At 45.1% G+C, this 12,286-nt stretch overlaps 1 protein-coding gene across 2 annotated transcripts in view; it reads left to right on the top strand.

Annotated features, from left to right (window-relative positions):
- The window catches only part of gas7b (growth arrest-specific 7b), a 625,036-nt gene that overhangs the window by 189,710 nt on the left and 423,040 nt on the right, over window positions 1-12,286 (top strand). The window lies entirely within an intron of this gene.

Genomic DNA, 12,286 nt, shown 5'->3' with positions numbered 1-12,286 from the left:
CGTTATTTTGTTACTGGGGGAGGGGGGGGGGTTCATTGTTTGTAAGGGGAAAAAATTGTTTTGTTTTGTTAAAAAACTTTAATAAATATATTTTCCAAAAAAAAGCAAAGCCTTGACATTAACAGAGCTTGGACTTTCCTCTCACTTCTGTGGTAGAATTTGACCTGACTCTACATTGCCTTGCATTGGGGGTTACATTTTCAGGAAGTAGGGCAGCACGGTGGCGCAGTGGGTTAGCCCTGTTGCCTCACGGCGCCAAGGTCCCAGGTTCGATCCCGGCTCTGGGTCACTGTCCGTGTGGAGTTTGCACATTCTCCCCGTGTTTGTGTGGGCTTCGCCCCCACAATCTAAAGATGTGTAGGCTAGGTGGATTGGCCACGCTAAATTGCCCCTTAATTGGAAAAATTGAATTGGGCACTCTAAATTTAAAAGAAAAAAATTTCAGTAAGTATAACACTGCAGATTTTGAATCACATCACATGATTTTTAATTCTAATTTCCTTTTGCATTGTTCTAGATTTGTTCTGCATTCCTCCTGGAGAGTTTAAGAATGATTGAGAATTATGACATGATTAAAAAATAATATTTGCTATTTGCTCCCAAGTGTAAATCTTGAATGCTTCATGGCCTGGTGAGGAGTTCGGCAATTTAGACGTACAATTTGAGTTCATTTTAAGTTCCGCTTGTGGACAGTTTCATCAAAATAAGATTGTAAATATAGACCATTTTTCCGAACTGATCAATTATAGAGCCGGATCTTCCTTCTGGGGGCAGGAAGAGGTGTTGGGACTGTTTCTGAAACGCAAACACCCTCAAGGGGCAAAACAGTCACCCATTGAAATGTTCATGGCTTCACCCCTATAATTGATATGAAGGCAGTTGGTGGGCAGGCTTTCAAAATCACAGCGCCAATCAGTGGCCTTCCAGTTTCTGAGGAGCAGTAGACTGCATTAGAAGGTAAGTAACCAAGGGGGGTGTTTCAACATGAAGGTGTCCTCTCCAACTTATTAAAATCTTTTTAAAAAAAATAAGTTTAGAGTACCAATTCATTTTTTCCAATTAAGGGGCAATTTAGCATGGCCAATCCACCTACCCTGCATATCTTTTGGGTTGTGGGGGTGAAACCCACGCAAACATGGGGAGAATGTGCAAACTCCACACGGACAGTGACCCAGGGCCGGGATCGAACCTGGGACCTCAGCGCCGTGAGGCAGCAATGCTAACCACTGCACCACCGTGCTGCCTCACTTATTAAAATCTTTAATTGACATAACGATTCAGTGGCCAGGACACAACTTGGGTATGATGGGGGAGATTCATCTCTCCATGAGCCTCATAGAGTATGGGCCCCCCCCTGTTGAGGGGCGGAGGCCCATCCTCGAGCTCGTTAATTCCACAGAATAAAACCCAGCCCAGGTAGGGTCTTCCGGCGTTCCAGAATAGTTCCAGCTGGGACTTGGACTGTTACTTAGATATATTTTTCTTAAACCGAGGGTTGGAAATAAATCTTTTTTGACTCTCCTTTCCGAACTCCTCCTTGGCTACCATATAAAAACCTGTGGCTGCTCTCACACCCCACAGGTCGGGAGGGTCTCTCCGCCTGAAGTGTTGTCACAACCCAGGATATAAAAATATAAGCAGGAAACTCTTTTGCCTTCCAATGTGGAGAATTGATTGTAATAATTAGTTTAAGGACAATTATTTGATAAATCAATTATAAACATTTGACGAAAATATTCAGTACCCAGTGTTGAACTTGAAACAGTGGGCACAATCTACCATAGGCTGTTCACACCGGCGGGATATTCCGGTCCTACACCAGCACGTGGTTTTCCCGGTGACTAGGGTGCAGTCACTCAGCGAGTTGGTCGGTAAATCCCGCCCAATGACCCAGGAATTCAGAGTCCCATTATGCATCAATTTTAAAACTCCCTGCACAAAAGCCTATGTAGTCCAGGCCTGCTCCTGCTCCTGTTGTCTATGTTTCATGGATCTAACGTAAGGTCCGCTAAGCTCCATTTCAATTTCTATCTAGGTCGGTCAGTAGGGCCTAAAGAAAATCTGTGATGGGCAGCCCAGTAAGGCAATGTTAGCACTGCTGCTTCACACATTCTCCCTGTGTCTGTGTACCCAAAGATGTGCAGGGTAGGTGGATTGGCCACACTAAATTGCCCCTTAATTGGGGAAAATAAAAATAATTGGGTACTCTAAATTGTTTTTTTAAATGTATTCACTCTCGTTGGTTGAGCTTTGCTGTCTTCACTGTTTGTGACAGATGGGGCCCTTAACTGGAGCAAAGGGATATCCAGAATAGGAGAGATGCCAGAACAGTAGGCCCAGCTCTCCCAGAAGCAAGTGTCATCCATGCTACTGCCTCCTATGATTTAGATTATACCTACTAATTGATGATTTGTTTAGCAATCAAAACCTATCTAAGTATACAGATAATATTTAAACAACAACATATTTATGCAGCACCTTTAAAGTAATGAAATATCCTGAGGGGATTCACAGTCGCGTGATGAAGCTAAATTTGACAAGATGTCACAAAGAACAAAGAACAAAGAAATGTACAGCACAGGAACAGGCCCTTCGGCCCTCCAAGCCCGTGCCGACCATACTGCCCGTCTAAACTACAATCTTCTACACTTCCTGGGTCCATATCCTTCTATTCCCATCCTATTCATATATTTGTCAAGATGCCCCTTAAATGTCCCTATCGTCCCTGCTTCCACTACCTCCTCCGGTAGTGTGTTCCAGGCACCCACTACCCTCTGCGTAAAAAACTTGCCTCGTACATCTACTCTAAACTTTGCCCCTCTCACCTTAAACCTATGCCCCCTAGTAATTGACCCCTCTACCCTGGGGAAAAGCCTCTGACTATCCACTCTGTCTATGCCCCTCATAATTTTGTATACCTCTATCAGGTCGCCCCTCAACCTCCTTCGTTCCAGTGAGAACAAACCGAGTTTATTCAATCGCTCCTCATAGCTTATGCCCTCCATACCAGGCAACATTCTGGTAAATCTCTTCTGCACCCTCTCTAAAGCCTCCACATCCTTCTGGTAGTGTGGCGACCAGAATTGAACACTATACTCCAAGTGTGGCCTAACTAAGGTTCTATACAGCTGCAACATGACTTGCCAATTCTTATACTAAATGGCCCGGCCAATGAAGGCAAGCATGCCGTATGCCTTCTTGACTACCTTCTCCACCTGTGTAGCCCCTTTCAGTGATCTGTGGACCTGTACTCCTAGATCTCTTTGACTTTCAATACTCTTGAGGGTTCTACCATTCACTGTATATTCCCTACCTGCATTAGCCCTTCCAAAATGCATTACCTCACATTTGTCCAGGTTAAACTCCATCTGCCATCTCTCCGCCCAAGTCTCCAGACAATCTAAATCCTGCTGTATCCTCAGACAGTCCTCATCGCTATCCGCAATTCCACCAACCTTTGTGTCGTCTGCAAACTTACTAATCAGACCAGTTACATTTTCCTCCAAATCATTTATATATACTACAAAGAGCAAAGGTCCCAGCACTGATCCCTGTGGAACACCACTGGTCACAGCCCTCCAATTAGAAAAGCATCCCTCCATTGCTACCCTCTGCCTTCTATGGCCTAGCCAGTTCTGTATCCACCTTGCCAGTTCACCCCTGATCCCGTGTGACTTCACCTTTTGTACTAGTCTACCATGAGGGACCTTGTCAAAGGCCTTACTGAAGTCCATATAGACAACATCTACTGCCCTACCTGCATCAATCATCTTAGTGACCTCCTCGAAAAACTCTATCAAGTTAGTGAGACACGACCTCCCCTTCACAAAACCGTGCTGCCTCTCACTAATACGTCCATTTGCTTCCAAATGGGAGTAGATCCTGTCTCGAAGAATTCTCTCCAGTAATTTCCCTACCACTGAAGTAAGGCTCACCGGCCTGTAGTTCCCGGGATTATCCCTGCCACCCTTCTTAAACAGAGGAACAACATTGGCTATTCTCCAGTCCTCCGGGACATCCCCTGAAGACAGCGAGGATCCAAAGATTTCTGTCAAGGCCTCAGCAATTTCTTCTCCAGCCTCCTTCAGTATTCTGGGGTAGATCCCATCCGGCCCTGGGGACTTATCTACCTTAATATTTTTTAAGACACCCAACACCTCGTCTTTTTGGATCACAATGTGACCCAGGCTATCTACACCCCCTTCTCCAGACTCAACATCTACCAATTCCTTCTCTTTGGTGAATACTGATGCAAAGTATTCATTTAGTACCTCGCCCATTTCCTCTGGCTCCACACATAGATTCCCTTGCCTATCCTTCAGTGGGCCAACCCTTTCCCTGGCTACCCTCTTGCTTTTTATGTACGTGTAAAAAGCCTTGGGATTTTCCTTAACCCTATTTGCCAATGACTTTTCATGACCCCTTCTAGCCCTCCTGACTCCTTGCTTAAGTTCCTTCCTACTTTCCTTATATGCCACACAGGCTTCGTCTGTTCCCAGCCTTTTAGCCCTGACAAATGCCTCCTTTTTCTTTTTGACGAGGCCTACAATATCACTCGTCATCCAAGGTTCCCGAAAATTGCCGTATTTATCTTTCTTCCTCACAGGAACATGCCTGTCCTGTATTCCTTTCAACTGACACTTGAAAGCCTCCCACATGTCAGATGTTGATTTGCCCTCAAACATCCGCCCCCAATCTATGTTCTTCAGTTCCCGCCTAATATTGTTATAATTAGCCTTCCCCCAATTTAGCACATTCATCCTCGGACCACTCTTATCCTTGTCCACCAGTACTTTAAAACTTACTGAATTGTGGTCACTGTTACCGAAATGCTCCCCTACTGACACATCTACCACCTGGCCGGGCTCATTCCCCAATGAGTTGATACTGGGGCAGAGGGCCAAAAGCTTTGTCAAAGAGAGAGGTTTTAAGGGGTGTCTGAAAGGGGGAAAGTGAGTTAAGAGAGGCAGAGAGGTGTATGGAGAGTATTCGAGGTTGGGGCCCAGGCAGCCAAAGGCATAGCCAACAACAATGGAGCCAATAAAGTTGTCGCTGCCCAAGAGGCCAGGATTAGATGAGCGTCCAAGTTGCCAGCTCCGGCTGGAATATTCCCGGATATGCCAGCAGAAGTGACATCATGGAATTCCGGCAGTGTCATGTGAGTGGATGAGCCCATTCAATGGGAGGGGGAAGAGTCCAATGCCCCAGACACTATGTGTGAGAGAATGGGTTTCCTTGATGCACATAAATGAGCAAAAATACTTTGTGTCACTATCCTTGTTTAGAATTGGCCTATTCAGGGGGCAGCATGGTGGTGCAGTGGTCAGATCTGCTGTCTCATACTGCTGAGGACCCGAGTTCAATCCCAGCCCTGGGTCACTGTCTGTGTGGAGTTCGCACATTCTCCCCGTGTCTGCGTGGGTCTCACGCCCACAACCCAAAGATGTGCAGGGCAGGTGGATTGGCCATGCTAAATTGCCCCTTAAGTGAAAATAAAGATTTGGGGACTCTAAATTTTTTAACAAAGAATTGGCTTGTTCATGCACTGCTGCACCCGGGCATCCACTGAAACTGCGATCAGGTGGCCCTTTAAAGCAGCCGCTCCTGAATCCTTGTCCCCTCCACAGTCCAGACCCCGGTCACTTGTGACCCCCAAACCCAGGCCTCCTGAAAGACAATTCCCCAAAGACATGCACACCGGGTGCTGACAAACAGCTGCCTCAGTTTCTGGCTGGTGGCAGCCCTGGACTGCTCCCTTCTGAACGCATGGGTGACCTGCGGCAGTAACAGTTTACATCATGTGATGAACAGTTACTGTTACACTGTACCCTTGTCATCATGTGAGGTGATGTCCCCTTTAAGACCGGGCTTGGAACCCTGGGGAACTCCGCCTCCGGCTCCACCCATCTGGGAGCTGTATATAAGGAGCCACCTTGTGGCAGTGCAGCAGTTAGCACACGTCTCAGCTCTAGTCTAGTTCTTAGTTTATTAAAGCCTTCTTTACTGTTCACACTCTAAGCGTCATTATTGAGGGTACCACAATCATATGAACACCCATGAGACTGTGCAAACTCTATGTGGACAGTGACCCAGGTCCAGGATCGAACCCGGGTCCTCGGAGCCGTGAAGCAGCAGTGCTCACCACTGCGCCACCATGCCGCCACCGCTACCATTTCTTTAAAATGGAGTTTACCAGCTGGGAACTTCTTAAAAGCTGCTTTTCAACTGGGTCTTTAGCAAGAAGAAATGTGTCTGGCAGTGGTCTTAGCATGTCTGGCAAATGCTCTCTGGAATTATTGGAAACCATGCAAGGCATTCAGTAGAACTAACACTCCATTAAACCCAGTTCTTTGAGAAGGTGACTGAACAGGTAGACGAGGGTAGAGCAGTTGATGTGGTGTATATGGATTTCAGCAAAGCGTTTGATAAGGTTCCCCACGGTAGGCTATTGCAAAAAATACGGAGGCTGGGGATTGAGGGTGATTTAGAGATGTGGATCAGAAATTGGCTAGCTGAAAGAAGACAGAGGGTGGTGGTTGATGGGAAATGTTCAGAATGGAGTACAGTCACAAGTGGAGTACCACAAGGATCTGTTCTGGGGCCGTTGCTGTTTGTCATTTTTATCAATGACCTAGAGGAAGGCGCAGAAGGGTGGGTGAGTAAATTTGCAGACGATACTAAAGTCGGTGGTGTTGTCGATAGTGTGGAAGGATGTAGCAGATTACAGAGGGATATAGATAAGCTGCAGAGCTGGGCCGAGAGGTGGCAATGGAGTTTAATGTAGAGAAGTGTGAGGTGATTCACTTTGGAAGGAATAACAGGAATGCGGAATATTTGGCTAATGGTAAAGTTCTTGAAAGTGTGGATGAGCAGAGGGATCTAGGTGTCCATGTACATAGATCCCTGAAAGTTGCCACCCAGGTTGATAGGGTTGTGAAGAAGGCCTATGGAGTGTTGGCCTTTATTGGTAGAGGGATTGAGTTCCGGAGTCGGGAGGTCATGTTGCAGCTGTACAGAACTCTGGTACGGCCGCATTTGGAGTATTGCGTACAGTTCTGGTCACCGCATTATAGGAAGGACGTGGAGGCTTTGGAGCGGGTGCAGAGGAGATTTACCAGGATGTTGCCTGGTATGGAGGGAAAATCTTATGAGGAAAGGCTGATGGACTTGAGGTTGTTTTCGTTGGAGAGAAGAAGGTTAAGAGGAGACTTAATAGAGGCATACAAAATGATCATGGGGTTGGATTGGGTGGACAGTGAGAGCCTTCTCCCGCGGATGGATATGGCTGGCACGAGGGGACATAACTTTAAACTGAGGGGTAATAGATATAGGACAGAGGTCAGAGGTAGGTTCTTTACGCAAAGAGTAGTGAGGCCGTGGAATGCCCTACCTGCTACAGTGGTGAACTCGCCAACATTGAGGGCATTTAAAAGTTTATTGGATAAACATATGGATGATAATGGCATAGTGTAGGTTGGATGGCTTTTGTTTCGGTGCAACATCGTGGGCCGAAGGGCCTGTACTGCGCTGTATTGTTCTATGTTCTATGTTCTAAACCCAAAGTTTGCTCCATACTTTGCTTATTCAACAATGCCATCTCACCAGAGAAAGGAACACAACCTCCTGAGATCATCTGACACCTTTTGGCTAAATGCGCTTCAGGCAATTTCACACCTGGACTGCTCAGCACAATTGGTGTCGTTATGAAGACAAAAGAGTTGAATTATATAATGGCAAACCAGACTTTAAAGTCTGATATAAAAAGAGAGCAGTTTGTCTTAATGAGAAGACGCTTCAATGCAGAGGCGCTGTCCAATCGGCAGTAATACCCTGAACTGGGCTCTCTTTTATGTGAGCATATATTTGGTTTTACATTTTCATAGTTAACACTGCTTTTTAAACATTAATTTAGCAATCATGTAAAAGGAAGTCCAACACTTCTAAAGTTGAATGACCTCGTGTGTTTTTATATATTAGCTAATCACAGAATCAGAGCAAATGTTTCCATCTTGAATGTCAAATGTAGCTTGTTTGGATAAAACATGTTTTTAGTTTGGAATCATTTTATAAGTGGGTGCGGCTGGTTTGTGTTTGCTTAGTCAGTCGTTCCATTGCACACATTGCATGAAGCATTTGATCCCTCTCATAGATTGTGCAGTGTAACAATGTATTTCCTCACGATTACTGGACAAGTGTATTCTTCTGTGATATTATTTCTTTTTGAACATTTGATTTACAAATTAAATCCAAAATCTTGTCTGCTTAAATAGTTTTACCACCAACCCAACATTAACTTCTCTTCTGAAAGTGCTGGTTTCTTATTGAGCTCCAGTTCCAGAGGTGCCAGCAACTCCCTCGTACCTCATCCAAGTGGCCTTGCTCCATGTCTGAGTCTAGACTCTGATTGTTTGCAGGTTATTCAATTGTGGACGGCGTGAACACTGAACCTGATAATGTGCTCATTTGATAGAGTGTCCAGTTGAGTGCTGCAGGTGAGATGTGAAAAGCCAAGCTCATTTCTTTTCTCCTCTTCCCGTTATCCCCCCCCCGACACACCCCTTTTCACATTGCCTGTGGAAACCTGGGCGCTGTAGACCGTTACAGCAACTTTGCTCCTTATGTTTTTTAAAAATAAGTTTAGAGTACCCAATTAATTTTTTCCAATTAATGGGCAATTTAGCATGGCCAATCCACTTAGCCTGCACATCTTTTTGGATTGTAGGGTGAAACCCAAGCGAACACGGGGAGAATGTGTAAACTCCACATGGACAGTGACCCGGAGCCGGGATCGAACCTGGCACCCCGGCACCGTGAGGCAGCAGTGCTATCTATTGTGCCACCGTGCTGCCCCGCTTCTTATGTTTTTAAAAGGAAATGCAAAGTCGTTATTACATCTATGTACCATAACATTGTGAGGTTGGAGACCAGCATCAAATGAGCTGCATGTGGCTTGCATTAAAAAAAAAGGTCCCTAGATACCATTTGATTTACATCACATCAGTAAATTGGATGCTGAACACCACTCTGATGAATTCTTAGATTAATTCATCCATCAGATTACAAGATTTGAGATTTTCTTAACAGATTATGAATTAAATTTAAAACACAGACATTTGTGGAGAACCGAGCCCGATGTCTTCAGGGCAAGTGAGCCCAGTGTCTCCAGCCATCCCTCCAACATTGACTTTGCCAGTATTTGCCAGCAATTGTGCAAATCAACCCCTCCCTTCCTGCCCTTATAAGATGTTTTAAAAATTGTCTCATGCGTGACATCAAACCAAGGGCAGGAAGGGAGGGGTCTGTTACCTTTGGTGGGGGAGGGGTGCCCGTTGGCACTTCAGAGGGCAGCCCCCATAAGATAGTACACCCACTTTCTTCCTACCCGTCTGCTCTGTAAAACCCACCATGCCCCTCTAAACTGTCCAAGCACTCCACGTCCAATACCCTTGACTCCAGGTCCCCTGGGCCACCCTCTTGGGCTGACCTTCAGCCCCAGCAGCATCTACTAATGCAATCTTCTCAGTGACAGGACTGCTGATGATGCCAGCCAATTCGAGGGGCGGGACTTCCTCTGTAGTGCGGGGTGGAGGTCCCACACTGCACCAATTTAGCCCACCTGCAAACCTCTACCATCAGGGGCTGGTTTAGCACAGGGCTAAATCGCTGGCTTTGAAACCAGACCAAGGCAGGCCAGGAGCACTGTTCAATTCCCGTACCAGCCTCCCTGAACATGTGCCAGAATGTGTCGACTTTTCACAGTAACTTCATTTGAAGCCTACTTGTGACAATAAGCGATTTTCATTTCAATGAATTATGGCTGCAGGGCAGGCTGGCATGGAGTGAGTAAACTCCACGCTAACTTAACATCTGAGGTTGTGAGCCAATGCTCCCCCCACCCCCCCCCGCTGCCCACACTGTAAGACACTGCTCATGGTAAGATTGACAAAATGTGACATCTGTTACAATTATGAGATTTTTAATATTGTTATGTTTTGGAACTGTGACTTTAATTGAAGGTAAAACAGAGGCGGTCAAGTGATCCGTTTTGAAGACTGCTTGACAAACAGGGCTGGGACAGTTTAAGATTAAAGGGAGGTCCAGTTTGTGTTACTGGGGCGATTATGCCCCAGTAGCAGTTCATGGTTCTGGACTCGGAGCCCCCCAAAGCCCCAGAAAGGTTTTTGAACGTTTTGAAGCTTGCTGTGAAGAAAGGTGCGCTAAAAACCATAATCTGAAACAAAGATTATTTTTCCTTTCGCATATTATTTTTTACTCCTTTCCACCCCTCTGTGTTTGTCTATCTTGTTTTTGTGTGTGGGGAGGTGGGGGGGCGCAAGTTAAAGTGTGAGTTAGGAATTAGTTAATAGCTAACCCATTGTATTTGCTGCATAGTTGCATAATTCACTATTGTTCTTGTTATAAATAAACATTAATTGTGTTTAAACATACAAACTGGTGATTGTATTTTAATGGGCAGCCAAGGGCCAAAGACTTCGGGTATTTTTGTAAGAATTATTGGTTAATTCACTTGTGTTGTGAGTTTGGGACCAGTGGGGCTGGAAATGACTGTGCACATGCCTAGGGTGTCATAACACAGGTCCCTGGCGCTGTGAGGCAGCAGTGCTAACCACTGTGCCGCCCTTATCTTGTCACATCATATAACTGAAAGTTTAATTTCATTTTGAAAGTTGGTCTCTGAGGAGATCTTACCACATCCTTTTAATTTAAATGATTCCATTCTAAATTTTAGATTTGTAAAGCAATCTATTTACTGTCAGTGTATAGAGTTAAATTGTTTTTATGTAATTTATTTCAGACATATTCAGATTTTGTTTCTCCAACATTTAAAGTGATCTTATTTTATTGAGGTAAAATATCTTTAATGAAAATAGATCAAATAGTGCTAAGAGATGCTAAATATAATGCTGGGTCATAGGTTAGTTATCATGAAGATGTAGGTAGACGTTGAAGTGCTCAGAATCCTTTCACAAGTGCCAGGTCAGCACAGTGGTTAGCACTGCTTCCTCACAGTGCCAGGCACCAAGGTTAAATTCTGACCTTGGGTGACTATCTGTGTGGAGTTTGAATGTTCTCTCCTTGTCTGTGTGGGCTTCCTCTGGGTGCTCCAGTTTCCTCCCACAGTCCAAAGATGTGTATGTTAGGTGGATTGGCCAGGCTACATTGCCCCTTTAGTGACCAAAGATGTGCAGGTTAGGTGGAGTTAGGGGGATGGGTCAGTGATTGAGCCTAGATGGGTGCCCTCTTTCAGAGGGTCAGTGCAGACCCGATGGGTTGAATGGCCTTCTGCACTGTATGGATCCCATGGATACAAGACAGACTTCATATTAAACCTTTTGCTGTTCCGCTGGGTGTTTAAATAGAGGAGATTGTAAGATCACTTGCTCTGGGCAAGAATCAAAGGAAAACAATTCCTCATACAGACGGAAGATAAATTAACCCATGGCATTGGCAGAGTCTCTGGAACAGGTCGTCTGATTATTCAAATGAACAGCTTAACAATGCAGGAAACATTACCTTTCAGGACTATGAAAACAATCTACTGCACTCATATACATAGTGGTTTGACGATTCTGAAATCTGTGTAGAGAAAATGAATCTGAAAGCATGGATTTACCGCATTTGCTCGCACAGTATTGAACATGTTGCATGTGGCTCCAGTGGGTGAGAGAAAGGACGTTTTGACTCTGTGAAGAAATTCCTCTGCTTGGCTTGGCTTGGGAGGAAATTGTACTGCCCTACATCCCAATTGACACTTGCATTACATCCACTTGCAATGGGATAAATATGCCTATGCAAACATAACTATTTGCTTTTTAATTTTAAGAAAACAGTGGGACATTGGAGTTTGGATTGTAATAAAAGAAAGATTTGCTTTTACATAATGTCTTTCAATGGGTAGTGGGTTAGCCCTGCTGCCTCACAGCGTCGAGGTCCCAGGTTCAATCCCGGCTCTGGGTCACTGTCCGTGTGGAGTTTGCACATTCTCCCCATGTCTGCGTGGGATTCGCCCCCACAACCCAGAGTAGGTGGATTGGCCAATCTAAATTGCCCCTTAATTGGAAAAAATTAATTGGGTATTCTAAATTTTACAAAAAAGAAAGGGCTGATTCTGAGAATATTTCCTGTCACTGAACCTGACTGACTTCAATGAGGAGAGAGAGTTAACGTGCGGGCAGAGGTTGTACACTTTATGATTGGAGGCATACATTAATTTGTGAGCCCATTCCACGGTTCCCTACAGCCTGCTCAATGGGAACAATGGATT

The sequence above is a fragment of the Scyliorhinus torazame genome, chromosome 18, assembly GCF_047496885.1.
Source record: "Scyliorhinus torazame isolate Kashiwa2021f chromosome 18, sScyTor2.1, whole genome shotgun sequence".
NCBI classification, from domain to species: Eukaryota; Metazoa; Chordata; class Chondrichthyes; order Carcharhiniformes; family Scyliorhinidae; genus Scyliorhinus; species Scyliorhinus torazame.
This window is presented reverse-complemented; position numbering and strand designations above follow the sequence as displayed.